Source organism: Delphinapterus leucas, chromosome 20, assembly GCF_059928025.1.
Source record: "Delphinapterus leucas isolate spDelLeu-1000000601 "Yukka" chromosome 20, BTC_Dleu_Yukka2, whole genome shotgun sequence".
Taxonomy (NCBI): Eukaryota; Metazoa; Chordata; class Mammalia; order Artiodactyla; family Monodontidae; genus Delphinapterus; species Delphinapterus leucas.
This window is the reverse complement of record NC_143148.1, coordinates 31,271,450-31,296,578: the sequence shown is the minus strand read 5'-3', so window position 1 is coordinate 31,296,578 and position 25,129 is coordinate 31,271,450. Positions and strand designations below refer to the sequence as shown.

At 43.5% G+C, this 25,129-nt stretch overlaps 1 pseudogene; it reads right to left on the bottom strand.

Annotated features, from left to right (window-relative positions):
* Positions 1-8,151: 8,151 nt before the first annotated feature.
* The window catches only part of LOC111165034 (mitochondrial import inner membrane translocase subunit Tim29-like), a 95,922-nt pseudogene continuing 78,944 nt past the window's right edge, over positions 8,152-25,129 (bottom strand).

The following is a 25,129-nucleotide window of genomic DNA, read 5'->3' as shown; positions in this document are numbered from 1 at the left end:
ATCTCAAACCAGTAAGTCAATATCTTAGTATTGAAACCCTCTAGAATCTATCATTACAGTTGGAAACAAGACCAACATGTCCCGTTATGGGTGAAATGTTTTAACAAGATTCTGCAAGTGTTCACCAAAATAATTAGTGAAAATAAAAAAAATAAGGTTTCTGTATTAGAAAGGAGGTGGCCCCAAATATTGTTATTTACAGTTATTGGAATTGTCCACCTGAAAAACCCAAGAAATAATGAGAATTGTTGGAACCAAGAGGGTTTACCATCCTAATGGTAAAGCCAATAGCTTTCCTATATAATATTAAACACTATTTTTTAAATATAATGGTTAAAACAATACCATTTTTAAAATTAACAAAAATAGGAAATGCCCAAGACCAATATAAGCAAAGTTATTAAACTCTACTGATGGACATGAAAATCACTTTAATAATTCAAGAGTGCCTCTCGTCTTTGCATGGATGGACTCAAAATAATAAAGATATTGCTTTTCTCAATTCATGCACATGTACAGTCCCAAGCAAACCCCAGCAAGGTTTTTATGATATTTTAAAAAAAGGATTCAAAACTAATATGGAATTAAATGTGTAAGAATAGCAAGAAGAAGAGTGAACTTTCTTCTACCAGGTATAAGAATCCTGTTTTTCTGGCCGCGCTGTGTGGCATGCAGGATATTAGTTCCCCGACCAGGGATCAAACCCGTGTCCCCTGCAGTGGAAGCGCAGAGCCCTAACCACTGAACCACCAGGGAGTTCCCCAAGAATCCACTAATTAACGTTGGTGCAGAACTAGTACAGGAAGGGGGTACCTTGATGGAAGATAATAGAGAGCCAAGACAAAAACCAAAGCATGAGTATGGATTGGGACAAAGTAAAGGCAGCGTTGAAATAACGAGAAAAAGATTGGATTGTTTACCAAATAACGTTAGGACAACTGACGTTTATGTGCAAATAAAAATGACTACCTATTACACACCTTACCATACCACAAATTCACGATGGAGTAAAGGTTGAATGTAAAGACAAAACCAGAAAAGTACAAGGAAAACAATAGATAACTATTACATTTGTTAATTTTGGTTAGAGAAGGAGTTTAAGGAGGATGTTTGAAGTATATCATCAAAGCCAGACACTAAAGAGGAAAAGGATTGACTCCTTAAAAACAAAAAACTTCCATATGACAGAAACCTCCTTAAACAAAGTTAAAAAACAAACAATTGGGGAAAACACTTACTGCTTATGTGACAGACCAAACGTTAATACCTTCAATATGTGCTTTTTTATGGTTGCTTTCAACTGAAGAGTCCTGCTCAAACTTGCTGAAACATGCATGGGGATTTGCTAGCTTCTGTAACTGGAGAGCCCAGGGATGGAGAGGCCTGAAGCTTCCATCATGAGGAAGCCATGTTGGTTGCCTGTAGCCCGGTCTCTCCTATCCTACCAGCCTAACAGTCCTCCAGGAAAGAGTGCTGCTTCTCTGATCGCTCCAGCATAGAAGCTTTTGGAAGGATTCTGACCCAGTTTGGGTCACAGGTCCATCACTGAATAACCCCTGTGGCTGAAGGAAGGTTTCTTTCTCTTTTGCTCCTGTTTCTCTTTTGTTCTGAGATTCTAGTGTGTTACCCACTGATGATTCTACCCAGGCATGGATCATGTGCTACCCTTGTGGCAGGGAAAGGGGTAGGTCAGTGCTATACAAACGACTTGGGATGAATTTTTCATAATACGAGAGATTCTGTTATCAGAATAAGGGAGAAGGAATGCTAAGGGGAAAAAACAGCAGATTTTCACTAACATATATAAAGAGCTCTCACAAATCAATAAGAAATAGTATGTTCAAAAATCCATGAAAAGCCATAATGATTCATCATTAATTAAATTTCACTTTTCCTTAGTCCTATTCTTTTATATCTCTGCTGAATGCTTTCCAAGGTTGTAGTTGGCTACTTTGACAAATTAAGCTGTTATAATTTATCACAAGATGCTAATATGTTATAATGAGCTTCCTCTCCTCTTAGGTAACCCATAGAGTGCAGGGGCTTCCTACAGACAATGTTTTAATCAAAGGATTGTCTCGGTTGTGAGGATTTTAGGCATGAAAACTAAGATACAGTCCCTCAGGCAGAATGAATGCTCAAATCTTTATTTCACTAGCATTCAATAAATCTTTCTTCTTGTATCTTTGACAAGCAAGGGAAGGCCTTGTTCTTTTGGTTTTTCTTGAATAACCTGTGATTTTGCAGTTATTTTATGCGCATATTTCTTAAATGAATTTAGGGCCCTGAACTTTACTGATTTTTTTTCAAATTTAGTTTGTCTCATTGCAAGAAAGATTAGATTATTACTTTTATATAATTTATATGTTTTTTATAAATATAAATTTTTATCTATTAGATTTCAAGTTGCTGCTTTTTAAAAAACATACAGGCTGTATATTTTAGGCCTAAATGAGAGTATTCATAGAAGATAAAAAGTTCAATTTTTGAGAAAACAGAACATTTCTATTAACTTAGAACCCTGAAACTCAGGAAGCATGATTATTTTGATGTTTTGTTTGTTTGCTTTTAAATTTTGCACATTATTTTTATGAAAGAGAAGGAACCAATGGCAGGGAGTTAATTCAGAGACCCTCTCAAGTTTATATTTCACTGAGTAAATAAAAGTATATGCTTAACCCTTTATGTGTGCTCGGAGGCATTATTCACCTTCTCTGTGTCTCAGATTCATCATTTTTGAACAGGGATTACAATAGGATCTACCTCACAGGATGGTTTTAAGGGTGCAATGAGTTAAAAGTGCTTTGAAAAGTGCCTGGCCCAAAGTAAGTGCAGAGCAGTTGGCTATGCCTATTATTCATGTCATTTCTAACCATAGCCCATCCTACCGACAGTTATGTAGCTGACACTGTTCAGAAGTCCTTGGGAGGTTAAGAAGTACCTCCTGCATGACAGAATGCAGTTGAATAGAGTTGAGAAGCTTACTTCCTTGAACTAGAATTCCCTGGAAATAGATGTTTCAACTATGGATAAAAGAAATGAACACTACCATTAATCAGAAACATAAAAAGCTCTCAGGATTCCTTGTTACCTCTCTGTAGTCCTTATTCTATGATGATTTATCCACTGAGGTTTCTGTTTTCTCTACTAATCTGTGAATTCAAAGGATGCCTATGATTTATTTACTATTAATTTCCTCGACCCACTATGGGCCTATCACAGAGGGGCTCACTGAATATTTGTTGAATGAATGAATGAATGAATCAGCTAATGAACAAATAACCGAACAGGCATACAACTCTCCAACCCTTTTATATAAATAGTACCCTACTGAGCAGTGTACAAGTCAGGACTAGAAGCCCCAGAGGCCAACTACCTGGAGAGCAATGGGACAGATTTTATCTACTTGCAATCTATTAAAAGATCATCCTTCAAAAATTCTTTAAAGTGTCTTAAGAAGAGGAAATTCCATCATCACATGTGCTTCAGCCATGAATTTCAACATTTCTTCTTTGAAAAAACATGAAATATTATACCAACACAGATAAAATCTTTTGACTACTTTTATTGATCATTCATGCATATATACTGTTAAAGTTGAAACAGAATTGAAAGGTGGTAACCAAAAGGGAAGGTAAGTTAATTTAGAGAAATTTAAAGGATGAGAGGGAAGCAATAACCATGGTTGAATTTGCTGAATATTTTTCTATGCTGGGAAAAAAATATTACCTGATAGGTATTTGATACTTGAACAGAATGAAACAGTTCGATTCAGAAAATATTTTGAAGCTTTGATTTTCTTTTGACGCAGTAGGCGAGGTCTTTTGTTTTTTTAAGAAAGGATCTAGTTCAGTTCCGTTTGAGTGATCGTCCAGTGTCTCCCTGCAGACATAACTTGTTTTACTGCTCTTCGCTTTACTGGCCTTTGTAGATATTGTGTTTTTTACAAATTGATGGTTCGTGGCGACCCCTACCAGGCAAGTCTATGGGCGCCATTTTTCCAATAGCACTTGCTCACTTTGGGTCTCCGTGTCCCATTTGGTAATTCTCACAATATTTCACTTTTTCATTATTATCATATTTGTTATGGTGATCAGTGATCAGTGACGTTTGATGTTACTATTGCAAAAAGATTACAACTCTCTAAAGGCTCAGATGATGGTGAGCGTTTTTTTTTATCGATAGTGGGGTTTTTTTTGTTTTGGTTTTTTTTGTGGCCTCTCCCGTTGCGGAGCACAGGCTCCGGACGCGCAGGCTCAGCGGCCACAGGCAGACTCTCAACCACTGCGCCACCAGGGAAGCCCACGATAGTGTTTTTTAATTAAGGTATCTGCATTGTTTTTGTACAGAACACTATTGAGCACTTAATAGACTGCAGTATAGTGTAAACATAACTTTTACAGGCCCTAGGAAACCAAAACATTCGTGTGACTCACTTTAGTGCGGTATTTGATTTATTGCTGTGGCCTGGAACCAGACCTACAATGTCTCCGAGGTATTTCAGGTTGAGTATGATGAGCAATTGGATTCGGTTCAGCTTATAGCTCACAAAGGTTGTGTGTTCCATTCTGGTGGGGTGGTTGTTGTCACCCCTCGGTCTGGCTGACACCTCCAGCTATTGTGAAACTCAGGGGTCTCCCCTGGAACTGTCAATGGAGACCCCAAATGAGATCAAATGAGGCAGACGCCTTAAATCAGAAGTGTCAGCTGAAGAAAGAGCTCTTTCCCTGGGTTCCTGCAGTGAGCGGTCCAGGGGCCCATCACTTAATTCAGAGCTAAAAGATCATAAGCAATGTGCTGGGTTTTCAGAAGTGGCGAACTGAAATCCTTTCCCCTCAAATTTCAGAATTAATCAGGAAATATCTACAAGCATCAGATAGATGAAGATCAAAATGTCATCTTTATTGCTGGCCTCACTCAATTAGAACATGTGGCTGGAATCTGTGGCCCAGTAATTGGGTTTCCACATCTTGCTTCTCACTCCCTCCTCCAAGACAAGGTATTAGGATGGCCCCTTTGTAAAGCAGACACTTCCTTGGTCAACGGCAGATAGGGTCACTGTCTCCCATCTGAGAAATCTCATGAGTTCAGACCAGTAGAAATGGCCTTCCTACCTGCCTCCAGAAAGGAGATGCCAGGCCCAAGGTAACTCATCCTGTGGATGCAGAAGCAGGAGGAGATGCCCCCTCCAGGCAGACAGCCCTGAGACAGAGCCAGGACCAGCCAAGCCAAGCTCAGGCCAACTAGGCAGGTAGCTCCTTCTCCTCTGGGGAGCGAGTGAAGGGGAGAAAGGGACCAGCAGCATTAGGGAATAGCTGTCCACTTTCCACGTATTTTATCCTTGCCCTTTCGTCTCACAGTTCAAAACAGCACTTTGAAAACTTTCTTCAGAATTGAGTCCCTGAGTAAAAGCATCTTCATCCTTCAAAGGAGCCACTCCCATTGCTTTTTTTTTTTTTTTTTTTTTTTTGCGGTACGCGGGCCTTTCACTGTTGTGGCCTCTCCCGTTGCGGAGCACAGGCTCCGGATGCGCAGGCTCAGTGGCCATGGCTCACGGGCCCAGCCGCTCTGCGGCATGTGGGATCTTCCCAGACCGGGGCACGAACCCGTGTCCCCTGCATCGGCAGGCGGACTCTCAACCACTGCGCCACCAGGGAAGCCCTCCCACTGCTTTTAAGTCAGGAGAGCCATGGTTGACTTTTTCTAGAAATCCCCCTTTCCATCATGCCTACCCCTTCACCAGAGGTTCCTGTCCTTGTCACTTTCTTCATCCTTAACAACTGAAAGTCTGCGGCCCTTTCTTGCTAAGAAGGGCCTCTTGTGTTGTCTCACACCAGCCCAGGTGGCTCTCACCCATTTCGAGACATTTTTCTCCCTCTCCCAAGCACCTGCCCTCTACCCAGCACACACAACTCGGAAGCTCTGATCTCCACCAAAGCCTTGGACCATTTGGATTATTTCCTGAGCACTTACTGTAGTCACAGCCTGTCTTAGAAGACTTAGTAAAGGTAGGGAATTGATTCCCTGTATATACTAGTTTTCTCTATACTTACTAAATGTAAGACTGGAAACATTGATGTTGTTGATTTTGTTGTCATGTTCTGTTGCGTGTGAGTTCTTGGGCCGTTGAATTCATTCATTCAACTCAATCATTTATTCATTCACCTACTAATGTTTCTGCAGTGTGCTTGGCCCTGTGCTGAACCTGGGGTTACAGATAGGAATAATGCTCAGTTCCTATCTTTGGGAAATCAGTCTGGGGGGAGGGATGGACGTAATAGATATTTTACAATATGGCCAGGTAAACTGAATTATAGAAGCACATTGAACCGAGGTCTTGGTCGAAGGTTGAAGGGTGAGGGAGACCAGGACATTTTGGCATGTCCTGGTCTCCTTCCGTGTGAAGAAGAGTGGAATGTGCCGCAGGAACAGTGAAAGGCAGGCTGGGCCCAAGCTGTGGAAGCCTTTGTAAGACAGAAGAAGGAGTTTAAACGTCATTCTGTAAGCAACAGGAAGCTGGCAGAGATTCTAAGCAGAGGTGTAACTCCATCAGCTTTTTATTAGGGAGATAACTCTGCACCAGGCGGATGGGATTCATTCTTAGAAAAGTTAATCCTTCCAGGGCAATAGGCACTTGGCTGCTGAGAAGCCTGGCTTTCAGCTCAGTGTTTGGAGGGTCTCGAGCGATATTGATGTAATTGAGCTTTTAGCAAAAAAGATGAAATCGTAATAGCCAATATGTCTAAAATGAAAAGAACGTGATTTGCCTTATAATAAGGTACCCCCCTTAAAAATAAATCTTTAATTCAACGTATGAATTTTTAATGCCGAGAACGCAGCATAATACTTTGAAATTGAAACTTGAGATACAGGCATGGCAAAAATCATCCCTACAGTGGATTTGGGGCATACAAATTGAGCAGTATGAACTATTGACACCTCCTGGTGGCAGCAGATGTGTGCTGTTTGCTTGGTCAAAACAAGAGGGAAATGTATCAAAGGCATTAAAAATAAATAACACTGGCAGCCCAGGAGGAAGGGATGGGAGGATGAAATGGCCCTGGTCTCAGGACCGACCTGGTAGAGACCTGCTGGAAGAGAGAGATGGCAGAGGGAGGCCTCAGGTGACCAGGGCCAGCCGCCACTGCTCCTAGTGAGAAGGGCTGAGCAAGGGCGTCTGACAAATTTAAAACCAAAAGGTAGATGACCGAGATCGGTGTTCCAGAATGTCCACTGGCAGTTCTTTTGTTGCTGTTGGTTTATTTTAAATGTATTTATTTGTTTTTATTTTTGGCTGGGTTGGGTCTTCGTTGCTGTGTGCGGCTTTCTCTAGTTGAGGCGAGCGGGGTCTACTCTTCTTTGCGGTGCACAGGCTTCTCATTGCGGTGGCTTCTCTTGTTGAGAAGCACAGGCTCTAGGCACGCGGGCTCAGTAGTTTTGGCTCGTGGGCTCTAGAGCGCAAGCTCAGTAGTTGTGGCGCACAGACTTAGTTGCTCCGCGGCATGTGGGATTTTCCCAGACCAGGGATCAAACCCGTGCCCCCTGCACTAGCAGGCGGATTCTTTTTTTTTTTTTTTGCAGTACGCGGGCCTCTCACTGTTGTGGCCTCTCCCGTTGCGGAGCACAGGCTCCGGATGTGCAGGCTCGGCGGCCGTGGCTCACGGGCCAGCCGCTCCGCAGCATGTGGGATCCTCCCGGACTGGGGCACGAACCCGCGTCCCCTGCTTCGGCAGGCGGACTCTCAACCACTGCGCCACCAGGGAAGCCTTCAGCTCAAAACCTAAAATGAAGAGTTGAAGTTTCTTAGGAGAGTCTGGGAGTCACCTAACAACTGTGATACCTCAGTCAGGGGAACCGTGAAGCCCAGTGAAAAAGGCTTATTTCTGTCGGAGGCTCCTTACCAACTCTGGCAGTGATAAACATTACATGGCATGTCGCTCTCCTCTCCCCAACCCCCAGACCAAGAAGGCTCTATGAATTAGCTTCAGCTCACAAAGAACAGGTCAGACAGAGGCCCCCAATTTTGTGAAATCCCAGGGAGAGAACACTACACGTAATTTATTTCTATCACTCTGCATCTGAGGCTTGCACACACCAACTGCACAGTCCCAGGCCAGCCGTCTGCCGGGGTTCAGAGCCCGGTCCGGACCCAGGCCGGACTGGGTTTCATCTCGCGACCTCCGATGGCACCAGTGGGTCGGCCTGGCTCAGGGCGACCTGGTCCTTCTTCTCCTGCTTTAAGAGCTGCTCCTCCCACAGTGCCTGGACCACGTGATAGGCGGTGAGCACCACGGGCTTGGGCTTCTCCTCATTGAAGAGCCGCTCGTTGGCCTCCGGGTACAGCTGGTGGGGCCCGACTGCGCGCAGATGTGCCGGCAGGTGCAGGAACTCGTGGGCCTTGAGGTCGCAGTCGCGGATCCGGGACCCCGGCAGCCACCAGCGGCCCACGAAGCCCACATCTGCGATCCGGTCCAGGAAGTCGGCCCAGCAGGGCTGCAGGTAGCGGCAGCGGGCCTGGTGGGGGCTGACCTGGGCGTCGAAGGGCGTCTCATACACCAGCGAGTAGAGGCCCGGGCTCACGGGGCGCCGGTGGCCGCGACCCGGAAGTCAGAGCGGCTGCTGCAAGGACGCTTCCGAGTCGCGTTGCGTGAGGCGGCCGCCAGCGGAAGGAGGGTCCCCGACGCTTCGAGAGATCGCTCCAGGCCGGGGCGCAGCAGGCCGCCGCCTCCCCGCAGGCCTCGGAGGAGTCCCGGAGCGGAGCGAGGGCCCCCCGGAGCCCAACCGCGCCCACTTGCCGGGCTTGGCAGACGCAGCGTCGCCCTCCCTTCCGCGGCTTCGGGACCAGAATCCCTCCGGAGCGGCCACCGCCCTTCTCTTCAGCTTGGCCAGGTATGCGAAGCGGAAGGCCGGGGGAGTCTCTTCTGCTCAAGCGCCAACATTGCGGTTCGTGGCCCCTTTTTAATTAAAAAAAAGAAAAGAAAATGAGATTTTACGACTGCTTGCGTAGAAGAGAAATAGAAACAGGTGTGGATTTCATTTGCCTTTATGCCAACACAGTGAAAGTATGCATCTTGCTTCTTGCAAGAAGCGGACGTTCTTGTGCTATGGGCCCCAGGGGCGCGGTGCCCGCAGCATCTCCTGGCAAAGTCGGCCCCGAGGGGGGCAGCCGGAGAGGCAAAAGGTCACACGGGGAAAGAGGTGAGCTTCGCTTTAAAGGAACCTGGAGGGCTTCCCTGGTGGCGCAGTGGTTGAGAGTCCGCCTGCCAATGCAGGGGACACAGGTTCGTGCCCCGGTCCGGGAAGATCCCACGTGCCGTGGAGCGGCTGGGCCCGTGAGCCATGGCCGCTGAGCCTGCGTGTCCGGAGCCTGTGCTCCGCAACGGGAGAGGCCACACCAGTGAGAGGCCCGCGTACCGCAAAAAAAAAAAAAAAAAAGGAACCTGGAATCAAACTTGCACTCAGCCACTTATTCCTGTTTGGCTTCAGGCAAGTTATTTGCTCTGAGCCTCAAGTTTCTCCGACGTCAAATGAGGATAATAAATCAGAGCAGCTCCCTAGGATTGCGGTTAGGGTTGAATGAGACAGTCCTCCAGACTCAGGACTTGACGATTGCTCAGTGTCTGACATTTAGTAAGCGCTCCATAAATGGCGGCTGTTACTCTTCTTATTATTTTATTATCATCGTCTTCCCTAAGGGTTTGACCCATTTGGCCAGTATGGTTGCTCAGCTCAGAGCAGGGCCGACACCTGTCTGCCCACCCACTTCCTCCCTGGCAAGGTGAGCAGGGATCTTTCCTCCTGCAGGCATTAGGCCTAATTCATGGTGGCTTCACTTTGGGTTCCTCTTGCAAAGGGCGTGTGGGCCCATCGGGCTGCAGAGCCAACTGGTTGGTAACGCCCACCCCTAGGCACAAGCTGATGAACCTCACCTGTGTTCATAGTTTGGGAGGGCAGTGATGGTAGCAGCCATCGCCCTGCTCTATGACTGCTGAGATTATCGCATTCCAGGGTGCTAAAAACCCACAATCATTGTTTAACGCATTTGGTTGAGTTTCAGGCCTTTTTTTTTTGCTATGTACACAGATTATTATAAATTTATTAAAAGTACACTATTTAAGAACCTGAATCTATTCTTACACATTATTACTGGAGAGTAAAAAAGTTCCATGAAATTTGAGTGTGTGTGTTTGGGTCTTTTGCTAGCCTAAAGTTTCCATAACTACATCTGTTTAAGATTCTGTGGGTATGGAAATCTCATATTGTTGATCTAGAAGGGCTATTTTTGCTTTACCAAAGGCCAATCACACAGGTCAGTGGCAACCCCTCCCCCCACCTTGCTCAACTGCTATTCTTTGGGCATTAATTTTAATGTTTAAATAGCAAGTGCATTTTCCAAAGACTGCCTAAAGCACTAGATAAGCAGAAGGCCACTGGCTTGGGAAGAGGAGAATGCTCAGCGAAGCCTTTCGCATAGAGAGAATGCTGAATATCTCCACCATTATTTAGCATCAGAATCAGTTATGGTTGTCTGACTGATGGACAATTTTTTCCCTACCTGCTCTCTTTGCAAGTGACCTATACTGTCTAGACAGTTGCATATTATTTATACATTCATTTCAGATTTTATGATTTTTGTTTGTTTCAGTAAGGTTGTGCAGGTTTCATGCAGCCAACTGTTGGAAATGTACTTCATGAAAAGCCACATAATTGCACCAGGTGAATGCTTGCTTTCTTAGAGTTGCGTCACCATTAAAATTTTTAAAAAGTGGTTTTTTTTTAAGAAAAGACCATTAGATGAGCTCTGAAAAAAAATGAGACCAAACTTCCAACTTCAGCCCAAACACACACACACACACACACACACACACACACACACACTCCCCTCCTATCTTCAGAGTACCAGCAGCAGGCCATGGAGAGAATTAAAGACAGCTAATTTCAAAGGTTCTTAATCAATTCAAGTTGATCCCATTTGTTGATTAGGGAGTCAAAACGCATTATTTGCATTCTGTTTCAAATTCAGAATTTTCTTCAGGAGATTTGAGGCTGGAGAAATCTCTTTCAGAGCGATCCCTTGGGCAATAAGGGAGTTAATTTGAAAACTCTGGTGAGTCTGATGGGTTTTGAAAGTTTCACATGAAACATTTATAATGGCTCCTTTCAGGGTGGTGGATTTTGGTTGAGTGTGTGTGTGTGTGTGTGTGTGTGTACTTGTGTGCATGAGGGTTCTTCAGGAGTCGTGAACCAGTGGCTGAAGCTTTGTGTAATTATCTGGGTAGTGAACAAAATGCCCCATTTCCATCCAGATACATGGTGTTCTGTAGACATTACAGTTGGAGAAGGGCAAGTAACACGAAGTTTAGGATTAAATGGAGGGACATTCCCTTCCCGAGGTGCATCTGAAGCTTGGGGCTAATTCTGTGCAGGTGTCAGGCCCCAAGTCTGACCAGCCCCACTGCCTTGGATGCACAGTTTGGAACTGTGTCTTTTCCTGGCTTCATTGTGGGAAGACTTTCTACATGAGACTGAAATTTGGTATGGGTTCCTTCAAGCCCATGACCTGGTGAGCTCTGGGAGACATGCCCTGACCAGCGTCAGAGGAAGTGAACCCGAGGGCCAGTTCTCCTGGGAGGACGTGCTCAGTGTAACCAGAAGTGAGGGCATGCATCTGGAAGTCCCTCCCGTCGGATTTCACCTCCCACCCTCCCAACCCCAGTGAATTTTGCTAAAAAAATCCCAGCCCTGCTTAGAAAAGAAGCATGTTGATGTGTGTGCCCTACATATTGGAAGAAACTATTTCTTTGGGGCAAGATTATACATTAACCTACTTGCATCTCATTTATGTCAACTGGAGATGGTGAGGGTGAACATTTCATAGGAATTATATGAAGAAAAAAATGTAGCTCCAGCTGGATACACTTTGTTCTGTATCTTTGGAGTCTCACCCCTAGCCCCTCAATACGTACCCGCTTACACTGCTTCCATGTTCCATGGGGAGTCACAATGGACACCTTAAAATTGACCCTGGTCACCAAATTGTCAACCATGTTCTGTTTATCAGCCAACACCAACATTAAAGCGTAAAACTTGCTTACCAGGTGGCTAAAGTTATTTGGGATGTAAAAATATCACAATGAAGAAAGCAAACAGTCTTCACCACTCTTACAGAAGGGGAGAAAGCTTCACCTGTCTAAGTACCAATTCTAAAACACACCATTTCCTTCGATAACGGCAAAGTGGTCCTTTTCAAAGGCTGTTTCTTTCTCAGCTTTGATTTCATTTTCTATTCCATTCCTACAGTATAAGGTTAATTCCCACATTCTGCATATTGCCTGGAGTTCAGCACACATGTTCACTGAGGTGTACCGCCCTGAAATAACTTTGGTGCCTCTTTCACCCACTGTTAGGAAGTATATTTAAAAGAAATTGCCTTTTATAGATTTAAATTACAAAAGTACTGATATCATGCAAAAGGCAGTTTAACTCATGCAGGCATACAAATAGGTAAATCTTAGGGAAAAAGATACCAAGGCTAATATGAATGTAAATAGGATTAGCTGCCTGCATTAGCAGCGGCTGTGAAATTTAAAGTACTTTCTGTTAGGTTATTCTTTAAGATACACCTATATTTCATGTGTGCATTTGTAGATATTTGGGAATATATTTTACTTTGTCTTGAATTTTGTAACAAGTATAGACAACGGTCCTGAGCTCCACTTATTGACAGCCAAAGTAGAAGGGGAATTTAACTTTCTTGACGGTTAAATATTTATTGATGTAGAATTTTAAATCTCTAGGAAAATAGGACACATTTTGACCAAGAAAACAGAGATTCATATTGCAAAGAAATTAGAAAACCGAGTGTCTAGTGGTTTTATTTTTCTTTTAAGAAAAGCCTTGTTTGTTCCCAAAGGTTGAATCAGATGTCAGTGAGCAGTTCAGAGCAGGGATTGGCAAACAGTAGCCAATGGGCTGGATCCAGCTCCCTGCCTGTTCTTGTTCATCCTCCAAGGTAGGAATGGTTTTCACATTTTTCAATGGTTGTAAAAAAATCAGAAAAAGAGTACTTCATGACACATAAAAATTACGTTAACTTCAAAACTTAGTATCCATAAATAAAGTTTTATTGGAATATGCCATGATCACGTGTTTAAATATTGGCCGCTTTCTCACTCTAATAGCAGATTTGAGGAGCTTATGGCCTCTAGGGTCTAAAAGATTTACCATTTTCCTTTCACAGAAAAAGTTTGCCAGCTTTAGGTTTAGAGTAAAAGTATCTTTATGCGCGTTATTGTTGAGAATCAAAATTACATTATTGGAGTTGGAAATCCATTCTGAAAAGAATCTCTCATATTTGTTTACACTGAGATTATTTTCTTAGCTAGAAGCATCAGAAACAGATTATAGGTAATAAGGCATTTTTAAAAAGTAAGCCACAAGCTAACAGAGCACCTAAGGGCTACAGGTATGAGTCTTTGGATGGAAAGATGTGTGGTCAAGTGAGAGGGAAGAGCCTGGATCTGGAGTCCAACTCCCTGGGCTCACATCTCTGGTCTGCGACATAAGTTATCATGCTTAACCTTCTTTTTTTTTTTTTTTTTTTTTTTTTTTTGCGGTACGTGGGTCTCTCACTGTTGTGGCCTCTCCCGTTGCGGAGCACAGGCTCCAGACGCACAGGCTCAGCGGCCATGGCTCACAGGCCCAGCCGCTCTGCGGCATGTGGGATCTTGCCGGACCAGGGCACGAACCCGTGTCCCCTGCATCGGCAGGCGGACTCTCAACCACTGCGCCACCAGGGAAGCCCAGTGCTTAACCTTCTTGCTCCATAGTTTCCTTATCAGTAAAATGGGGGCAATAATGAAAACTTGTCTCAGGGCTTTGCCGGAATTAAATGAGATGATGCATTATCACATGTTTAGAAGAGTGCCGGTCGGCAAAGCTCAGTTAGCGCTGGTTATTTTATTTTTTTTTAATATAGGATGTTGGCATTTAAATCCTTGTGTATTCTGAGAGTTCACTTCCATGATAGAAGCACCTATTCTTTAGGTCACAATATTTTGAAAGGGCTCATTAGGTAACATCACTTTGGGGTTTTGGAACACTTCCATGTGATGTGCATGCCAGCTGAGGATAAAATGCTAAAAATACAGCTTCCAGGGGTCACTGATCAGGAGTCAGTTTTCTCAAGCTATGCTGAGGAATGGGATGGGACCAAAAGAATTGCTGAATTGATTTGCTTCAATCCAGCCTGTCCTATATTACTTAATTTTAGATCTAGTTAAGAATATTCACTTAGTCCATCATTTTCACATGAAGACATCAAGGTCCAGAGACTGGGATAGACTCAGCCAAGCCACACAATAAAGCAACCCCAGAGCCATGAGAGAACTCAGGACTTATAACTCTCAGACCTGGAGCCTAACAGTAAAAACACATGCACTCAGCACCCTTTTTCTTAGACCATGATACTTAGCATGAGCTTAGCATGGTGCTCAGCACTTAGTAAGTGCTCAGTAAACACAAGAACAACAAAAAAGAATGAACGAATGAGCTACCTGAAATCTTCAAAGCCCTTTAAAACACACACAAGCATGAGAAAGATTTATTCCAATGGTTAAATGAAGAAAACGCTCCACAAAGAATTTTTTATGGTAGATCTGCCCCAGTATCTTACACCTGAGCACCTGCTGTGATCAGTAGAGTCCAGTCCATCACTTTTTTTGCCAGTAAGAGTTCGAATGATTAGTGATTCAGTCCATACATAATGAGTTTATGCTTTTTCCTTTTCCCTTTCACCTACTCATAATTTATATTATAGTGGTATATTATATGGATCTCTATAAACCCCCTCCAATACATATTGGAATAAGGTAAAGTGTGCATAAATAAGTGAATGGATATATGGATGGATAAAGTACATAAAAGTGAGAAGGAGAATAAATGGATAAGTAGGTAAAAAAGAGACGGTCAGCCAACAGCCATAAATTGCTTAGACGGGTATGCAGTAGGTGCTTAATGAATATCGGTTGACAGGATAGCTAGATTAATATATTTTAGAAAGCTTTTCAACATGCAGAATTGCAACAGAATGTAACCTGACCATTAACTTGACCAAACTGGGCACATTGTTCCAGAGCCCTGGAGTTAGATGAGCTTTCTTCTGTCTGGCCTCACAAGGAGCACGGGAATACAAGGGCACCTCCTTCCCAGACCAAGTTTGATGCACGAAAATCTAGACTCCCAAAACAGATCAAAGAGCCATGCATCTCACTATTCATTCATTCATCGAGTCCCTGCATTTTTGCCAGACCAGTACTAAATGTTGGACATCCAAAGCATTGTGCTTACCCTCGTGGAGCTTATAGTCTAGAAGAGCAACTAACATGAAACAGATATTCACGAAATATTACAATGTAGTTACACTTCACTAGAGAGGGTGCCCCAGGATATGGCATGTGAAGGTTGGTTTGGCTAAATGGTACCTTTATTTAGCAAACCTTTAGTGGAGAAGACCTGATGGAGGAGGACAGATTTAATAATATATGTTCTCCTGGTGTTTAATGGTGTGTGAAGTCCTTCCCACAGGTGGGATGCATGATCACAATCCAACCATCAGCACTTTGGGGCATTTCTGTTCTCAGTGGAAAGCTTGTAAAACCAAGAGTCAGAGAAACCCATTGATCTAGAACTACCTTGGTCCACATAGGCCTCTTTTCTAAGGCTGTATGCACAAAGCCAAGGTCATTTGGAGGAAGCAGGAAAGAACTCACCTTTTGAAGATGCAGCAAAGGGTTAGACAGCCCTGTTAGTTGACTGCATAACTGGTTCATCAATTGGCTACTGTCTCAATGTGATTATGAATATTCCTCTTGCACAAATAATAAATAATTGATATTTTAAATAAGCATCATTAGTAAGTTATGCACTTGATAATTTGGTGGAAGCATTTGATGCGTGCCTAGATTGTACAAAACATTGATCTACATGCGGTGGAGATGGGGGCCTCGAAGGTGTGCCACTCACATCTCCCTTCCAGAAAGAACTTGCCATTCAGCTACAAAGAAGGCAGTTACCTTCTTTCAAGCCTCTATTTGTTGGCCTTCAGAATCCACCTCAGCTTTCAGCCAAGACCATGCTCTTCCTAGGCAGTCCCTAGGTCTTGGCCATTTTTGCCCCATGCAGAACTCCACCAACGGCAACCATTGTTCTGGAACTTCCCGTTGAATTGGTTAAGAGTTTATCGGATGAACATTATGTCCTGAGGCTCTTTCTTCCTAATCCTGCTTCCTCCCCACTTTTCCTTTCACTGGTATCAGCTCTGCATTGTGGTCCAATCTTGCTTCCTCCTTTGTACCAGTCTCCCTTCTAAGATGGTTCCCAATGATTCCCAGTCTCCCAGCATTCACGCCCTTGTGTAATCTCCTCTCCCTGGCTATTGGCTGGGCCTAATGACTCACTTTTAATAAATGGAAATCAGCCAAAAAACGATGGGAAGTCATTTCTGTGACTTCGGTCTCCCTAGGACTCTCTTGCTCTCTCCCCCAGTTGCTCACTCTGATGAAACAGGCTGCCATATTGTGAGCTGCCCTATGGAAAGGCAAGAAATTTAGGGTAGACTCCAGCCAATAGTCACCTGAGGGCCTCAGATCAATAGCCTTCAAGGAACTGAATTCTGTCAATAACCATATAAGTGATCTTGGAAGCAAATCCTTCTCCATTTGAGCCTTTAGATAAGAGCAGAGTTTCAGCTGACACTGATTGCAGCCTTGTGAGAGACCTTGAGTCAGAAGTACCTAGTTAACTTGCGCCATATTCTTGACCCACAGTAACTATGGGGTAATTTGTTACACAGCAATGACTAAATAACACATCCACTTTTATCTTTCATAGGCATTACTCCTTTCTGGAGGACCCAGCTGGCACATAGGTCATCACATCTGAGCCTTGGGAGAAAAGTCAAGGTAGGAAATGCAGACCTGATGGTCAGCAGCATAGACGTGGAACAAGAGATGCTATCATTTCAGAGCCCGAGGTTGAGAAGGGGAGGGATCGTGTTGGGATCTGTGCATAGCTTCAGGCATTGGAATAAGAGCCAGCCAAGGAGACAGAGGAGGGATCAGAGAGCTTCCTCCTCTGGGACCTCTTTCCTCACTCTTCCGTGACTCCTCCCCACTGCTCCCCTGCAGGGGTTGGTGAGATGCTCCCCCACACCCACCACCCCGTTTCCTCCCAATGCAAGTCATCCTCCTGTATCATAATTGTCGATTTCAGTGTCAACCTCCCTAAGAACCCACAAGAGATCCTTGAGGGCAGGGCTAGTGTCTTCTTCACCTTGACTTCCCAGTGTTTCACAAGGTTGGTGCTTAGTAGGAACCCATGTAATGTGTGAACAAATGTATGATCAGAATGTATGAAACCAGCAAAATGGGGTGTAAGTTTGACTGTTAAAACATAACTCAGTGAACAATTCTGTATTAAAACCTTAAGAAGGGGGCTTCCCTGGTGGCGCAGTGGTTAAGAATCCGCCTGCCAATGCAGGGGACACGGGTTCGAGCCCTGGTCCGGGAAGATCCCACATGCCATGGAGCAACTAAGCCCGTGGGCCATAACTACTGAAGCCCACGCGCCTAGAGCCCATACTCCGCAACAAGAGAAGCCACCGCAATGAGAAGCCCACGTACCGCAACGAAGAGTAGCCCCCACTCACCGCAACTAGAGAAAGCCCGTGCACAACAGCGAAGACCCAACACAGCCAAAAATAAATAAATAAAATAAATCTAAAAAAATATTTTAAGAAGGTAGATCTCAAGTTTCTTACTGTAATTAAAGAAAAAAAAAAACCTAAACCAAAAAACTATAGCTCAGCTTTGTCAACATCTGCCCTGTAATACATGCAAAGTAATATATGCAGTTTTCTCAGTTAACCTTCCTAACTCTGTGAGACAGTGACTGCTATTTCCCACTTCACAGGGAGGAGACCAAAGATGATGCATTAGCTAGTGGGCAGCAAGGATAGAGCTTGAATGTGGGGACTTTGAGGTCCCGCTCTGCATGGGAACTAAAAGTTAGGTGAAGGCTCCCCAGCCTTCAGTCTGGACTTAGAATCTGCTTCTTGTGTCCAGGGGCTGAGTCTCCAGGCAGTAGAATCTGCCTTCCCTTCTCCCTTCAGTCATCTGGATCCTAGGAAGTTCAGTCCCTTCTGGCTGAGATCTCTGGGGTGACTGGCCAGGTTGGGTGAAATGTCTGAGATCAGCTTTTTGTGGGGAGAGGCTGGGCTGTAAACAGGAATAGTATTCTAACCGCTTACCACCCAGCATGCTCTATTTACCTGTGGTTGGCTTCAGTGTCATGAAGATACAGACATCATCTGTCCTTTGAGCTATGTCACAACTATTTGTTGCAAAGTAAAAATTTAGTCAATAAGCAAGTCATTTTTCTTCCTTTTGGATCATTCCTCCTTACCCATCCCTCCCCTGCCCTAAATTGACAAGGCATACGGCTGTTATATAGATAGCACCTCAGTAAGCTGATTTTTCCTGGCAACATCAACAATATGATGCAATAACGTGAGGATTGTACACATGCAGGTGCAAAAGCTTTTGAAGTATCAGGGTGGGTACGTTTTCCTTGTAGTATAAAATCTGCATGCTGAGTGAGCACCTGCTAGTCACTGCCTATTCATATTATGGCAATAGCCAGTTAGTTGCACAATTACTGGGCACATTTTGGTTAGATGCATACCATGTTTTTCCAAGAACAATTAAAAACTACTTGGAAATGGTCATGGAAAGTGTCCTTTGTTGATTTGACTCAGTTAAACAATGATTTCAAATAACTTTTGATCTAAATTTCTGTATAGGGCCTCCAAATAAACCACTTAGTGACAAGCTTTATCTGTTTCTAATTTATAATATAGCAAAAAGAAAATTTATTTTAGGGTCCAGGAAATACTTCCTTAATCTCAATGTGTCCTATCACTACAGGGAGTGGCTTTGAAGAAGTGGAGATATCAACTCAGCAAATGAAACCAGAATAAGGCAAGGGTGCTGCTTTGATAGGAGAATTAGTTAGTTCCACTAACAAAGAGGCTACAAGGCAGTGGGACAAGCATAAACTTAGGAGACTTGCTTCTCTATTGAAAGTGTGGTCCGTGGACCAGCAGCGTGAACATCACCTGAGAGCTTGTGAAAGATGCAGAATCTCAGGCCCCACCTTAGACCTGTGGAATCAGAATGTGCAGGTTAAGAAGAGGCCCAGGTGATTCTTATGTACATTAAACTCTGAAAAACTGCTGTAGCACCAGCCTTGCCTGTAACTAGACAAGCCGGAGTATTATTCTCCATCTTTAAAATGAGGAGTTTGGCCTAGAGTGGTGCTTCCTAAAGTAGGATCTTCCAGATACTGCTATCCTAAGATGCTCCTTGGGAAAGAGGATTCTGTGGTCAAACATGTTAATGAACAATGAATGTTAGCTTATTCAAGGCTCTGATAAGTCCTGCAATAAAGGAACCTTTTTAAGTAGCATTATTTGATCTCTAAACCATTTTTCACTAAAATTCCATCCCATGGAATTAGTGTTCTACTGAGCATGCTCTGAGGGAAATTGTTTTGGTTTTTTTGGGTTTTTTTTTTTGCGGTACGCAGGCCTCTCACTGTTGTGGCCTCTCCCGTTGCGGAGCACAGGCTCCGGATGCGCAGGCTCAGCGGCCATGGCTCACGGGCCCAGCCGCTCCGCGGCACGTGGGATCTTCCCGGACCGGGGCACGAACCCGTGTCCCCTGCATCGGCAGGCGGACCCTCAACCACTGCGCCACCAGGGAAGCCCTACTGATTTGTTTTTAAAAGTCCTCTTTACCTCCCCAATTCTATAAAATACATGTCCTCTACGAATTTTAGTCAGCATTTGTGTTGTGACAGGTGGTCCTCTCAGTAATCTTCAACCAAAGCTAAATGTCTCCTCTTTCCCAGCTTGTTTGAACCTTTAGAATGCTTGACCTGGAAGCTTAAGCCAAAAGATAAATAGTATAGGGGGACCAACTGCTTTCCCTAGACTGTCCTGTTTTTAGCACTCAAAGTTCTTCATCCCAGGAAACCCCTCAGACCAGGGCAGTTGTTAACCCAAAAAATAGATCCGTCTTAACAAGATTGACAAGAGGCTCGTTTTCCATTCCCCTTCTCTCTCCTCCCCTCCCTATCTAGTCCCCGTCTCTACCTGGCTCCCCTCAAATGATCAGCACGGGAGGAGTTGCCTGGTGGTTTGGTCAGATTGAAAGACACATGAGAAAAAGGGTAGTAGGTGTTGAGTTTGCAGACACAAACCATGTGGGTCGCAGTTCCAATGAATGGAGTTGTCCCGTTCCGCCAACCTGATACAAGAAGAAATCCCAAGCTTAAGTTAGAGTGTGAGTCTTTGCTTCCCAAACAGATTCATCATAATGTTGAAAAATAAAGACCTACTTTGGAGGAAACATGAATGCTAAACATGTCAGGTGTATTTTTGTATCTTTTAATCAGTTCTTGAAGAAACGCAGTATCCCCTGTGGTGATGAAATCTAGATCGCTCAAGTTTCTGGGTATGGAAATTTGGGGCAGGAAACACCTAGACAGCCCCTGCCCTTGAATCTTTTTTTCCTGAGGCTTTCAAATATATTACATTTGATTGACAAGATCCGCACATGTGTACAAATTTCCTAGTTCAGGGATTTTTTTTTTTCCTTGCTACAGTCCAACCTCTATGAAGTATTCTTTGTTAAAGAATACTTTGTGGAGTCCTCCTTCTAATCCCTATATAATTCTAAATTCCAGCCTTACCTCACTGTGCATTGCATTTTCCTAGTTTCAGTTCGATGGAACGTTTTAAAAGACACCATTGCAACCAGAACTGGATGCCTCAGTTTTTGCAAAAGCAAAAACAAGTACTAGCATCCTTTAAATAACAATATTTTCTGATGTTAATGTTGAATTAATCCAAGAAATGAATATGTATTGATAGTATTCTTTTGGGTTTTGAAAATCCTTACAACCACATAATTAAATGAGTGCCTTTAGAAATACTGATAAAAGCCCATTGCCATTCAAATATCTATACAAGACAATGGCCGTAAGCTGTGGGCTTGGGAGATTAGTTTGGCCACGAGCCAGTGTTTATCACAATATTTCCATCTCAGCTGATAAAATTTAATCATTCTTATTTAAATAGAAATCAGAATTAATGCAGGTTTTAAAGAGAAGGAATAATAAATGAATCACACTATCTTTATTTCAGAGCTCCTGGCATATATTGTCTATTCAGAATGGAAATGCTAGCAGTTGTTGTGTTGTTTTTCTACCTTGGACTTTCATTCCAGAGTCCTCCAAAATAAGGAGCTATTGCTTCTCGAATATTTATGTCTTCAGCTCTGCTTTAAATAAAGTGGTTCCCACCCTCCTCTCCAGTGGGATAAGCAGGGCTTTGCGTGTGCCGGGGGTTGTGACTTGAGTTGGAAGCAGCAGGGCACGTACTTGAGTGATTTCTCCCAGAGGGGCCATGGGTTTGGACTGTCCATTCACATCCTCTTGCCTGGGTCCCTCCAGACCAACAGCGGGAATTGAGGAGGCATCCAGTGTAGATGGAGTGTGTGGCTGGCTTTGGACCAGAACCGTAGTGCTGCCAGAGGTCAAGTCCAGAGCCAAGTCTATCCCTGGAACAGAGACCACAGCTTCATGTAAGCAGTTACAGCCTAAAGAAACCTTATTGGTCATTTAGTTCAACCCACTCATTTTGTGGACTAGGAAGTTGAAATCCAGAGAGCAGAATTGACTTGATTCTTCAGGGTCACCCTTCAAGATAGCAGTCTTGTTAGTACCACACTAACCAGGCAAGTCAGATCTCCAGACCCCAGCCTTGTGTTCTTTAGACTTTGTACGGTCCTTTTAGCCCTGGGCTAGACCTGGAGTGGATGCAACTCAGTACTATTTTGTGTGACTCTGCCTATACATTTTTGGTGCATGTCTCAAATGGTGTGTACGAAACCAAACCCGTTCAAATTTAAATAACTCCCCATCCACAAAATAAACAAACCAAGTAAAGGAACCACATTTTACCTCAGGATTTTTATTTCTTGGGTGGAGAGGTGTAGACAACCTTATTTCTCTTCCTCCTCCTTGAAATAATATTTTTTAAAATTTAAATGTCTTACATTTAAATATAAAAAAAACCAGTTTCCCTGTCATTTCATTGTCTACATAATATTGCTAATATTAAAAAAATAAAATAATTCCAATAGGTAAAATTTACTGATCATTTACTATGCTCTAGGCACGTTACTATCTCATTTAATCCATACAACATCCCAGTGAAGTAGGTACCATTTTTATTCCCATTTTACAGTTGAGAAAACTGAGGCTCAGAGGGGTCAAGTAACTTTCTCAAAGTCACCCAGCTAGCAAGTGACAGAGCTAGGAGTCTAGTGGTAGAGCTAGTCATAGTCCTAACAGCTTATCAAAATGCAGTCTGGCTATAGGCTCTGGCTCTTAACCATGATTCCATACAGCCTCAGAAATGTGGATTCTTAATTTAGCCAGCACTAAGGACTTACTCGAATTTTTAGTTTCATTTCTTCTTCAAACTTTATGATGAATCCCATTGTTTCCATGACTGTATACTCTCTCCCAGTTGGAATGAGGCCCTAGTAAAGTCATTTGGTGTAAACAGTCAAATTTGTTAGAAAAGGCATTTTGGAATCAATTTGACTCTATTGCTTTTGACTTTGTTATGAATTTCAGTTTGGGTTAAGGGTGTATCAGACTTCAAAACATCTGGTTAGGTCATTTAAGAACCTTCCTGAGATTTCACAACCCCTTAAGACTTCCTTTCAAATGCAGACATTTCCTCTGTCACCACACTCTTACAAATGCTTTGAGAAACAATGAAACAGTGCTTTATTCACCTGCAATAATGTAAAGAAGCCCTCCTTAATCTGGCATCAGTGGGAGTAAGATGTTTCACATGAGTGAAATTTCCAGATACCTCGACCCTAGACGAGATGACCTTAGCTCTTAGATTTAAGAGCTGGGAATTTTTTCTCAATAGGTTTTGATAGTCACACATTCCTTTCTTTTCTGTTTTCTTTCTGTTTGTTTTTCTTGGGTTTTAACCTTTCTTGATAACCCAGAGCTATGGTCGTAATCATGAATAATATACTATGTACCCTAGTTGGAGGCTCTGGGAAAAGTGATCTTTTGGGATTTGAGATTTGCAAACAAATGCCACTTTGTAATGAAAGCATCCCTTAAATTATTTGACGCCTTTAGAACTTAAACTATAAGCAGGATGATATAATTTGAGAATCATGCAGTAGTTTGAATACAAATACCATGCTTGCATTTTGATAGGCTGTTAGGATTATGAAGACAAGTTGAGAGGTTAGTTAACTGTTATGGGTGGTCTGGGCTCACTTAGCATAATGTCGTTCAGGTTCATCCACATTGCTGCAAGTGGCAAGATTTCCGTCCTTTTTAAGACTGAATAGTATTCCATTTCATGTATACACCACATTTTCTTTGTCCGTTCATCCTTCCATGGACATTTAGGTTGCTTCCATGTCTCCTGTTGTGAATAATGCTGCAGTAAACATTTGGGTGCATATACCTCTTATAGGTCCTTTTGTTTGTTGCCCTTAGCTTGTGTGTTTTAGTCTCTGTCAAACTGAAATTTCAAACATAATAACTCAATTGAGAAACTCATGAGTGACAGATGGTCCTCTGTCTCCATTATTTATGATCATGTCTCGACTTAAAAATTAACCAGGTAGTGAAGAAAGTCATGTTTTGCACGACATTGGAGGCTGTTCCAACCAGTTAGCTGCTTTAAAAGGAATATTGGTCTTTAGATGTCCTAAGTGTCCCTTTAGGAGTCTGCCTGACCAAGAACAAGAGAGAACAAACTTAGCTGAGGTCCCAGCAGTTCTGTCCGTTCCAACCCGAGTCCCAGGGTGAACAGACAGTGCTGACCCCCAAAGAGGCAAAAGGCAGAGAGTCTGGGCTTCCCAGGCCATGCCCATTAGACTTGACCTAGATCAAGTTTCCCCATCATCCCCATCCACTTACGGGGGTCTGTGCTGGTAAATACCATTTTGGGCAGGTTCTCCTTGTTTTTTTACCATGGTTACTGCAGGGGCACTCTTGCTGGACTTACTGTATTTCCTGCTGCTGCCAAAGTAACATTGGTCATTCTCCATCACCTTTGTCTTAATTCCCCAGAGAGAACCTTGGATTCAGGACTTTTGAGAGCCCTCCTCTCTCCCATCCCTCTTTTCCAGCTTTTCCTGCCCCTCCACTCACTAACTCAGGCACTTAACCCCCCTCTGCCCAGGTAGTCCTTCAGTTATTCCCACCTGTCAGTCACTTTCCCTTTCCTTTTCCCCCCCTCCTCCCCTCTGCAGATTTGTACCCTCCACCTACTGGTTCTAGTCCCAGCCTGCTCTCTAACGCTGTGTGATCCTTGGCAGGTTGCTGCAGCTCTCTGGACCCCATGTGTGCATCTATACAATAAGAGAGTTGAATTGGATCAGCAGTCCCAAACCCAAGTGCAGGCAGGGTTCCAAAACGAGAAAATAAGACTGATATACTTTCTTTGCATATGAAATGATACTTAAAAAATTCTTCCCTTTCCCATCAGAACCTACTTGCTTTGATTTTTTTTGCTGAAACACATTACCGTCTCTGTCTAGCTTTCATCTTTCAACCAAGGATAGAGACAAGGGGCTGAGAAGTAGATCACAGTTCTGTTTGCTCTAAGAACAAAACTGCACAGGTGTGATGACATATAGCAAATGACACCAGCCTCTGTGTTGTGAGGCAGTAGGGAGCAGTGGAGATTGTGGCAACTGGAAAGCAGGACACGTGCCCAGGCTGAGGGAAGATCCTGTTGTGCAGCCCCAGATGGGTATAGCTTGGCTCTCCCTACCCCCAGTAGGATTTGGAAATTCAGGTTTTTAATATAAAAATCTCTCAATGTTTTATTTTCTTCTTAAACATTGGCATCTAATTTCAACTCTAAAATTTAAAAAAAAATCATTATATTAGTGAGCACCGTGCAGGCCTAACAAAAGGGGCCTCTGAGCCATATTTGGCTTAGGGGAGACCAGTT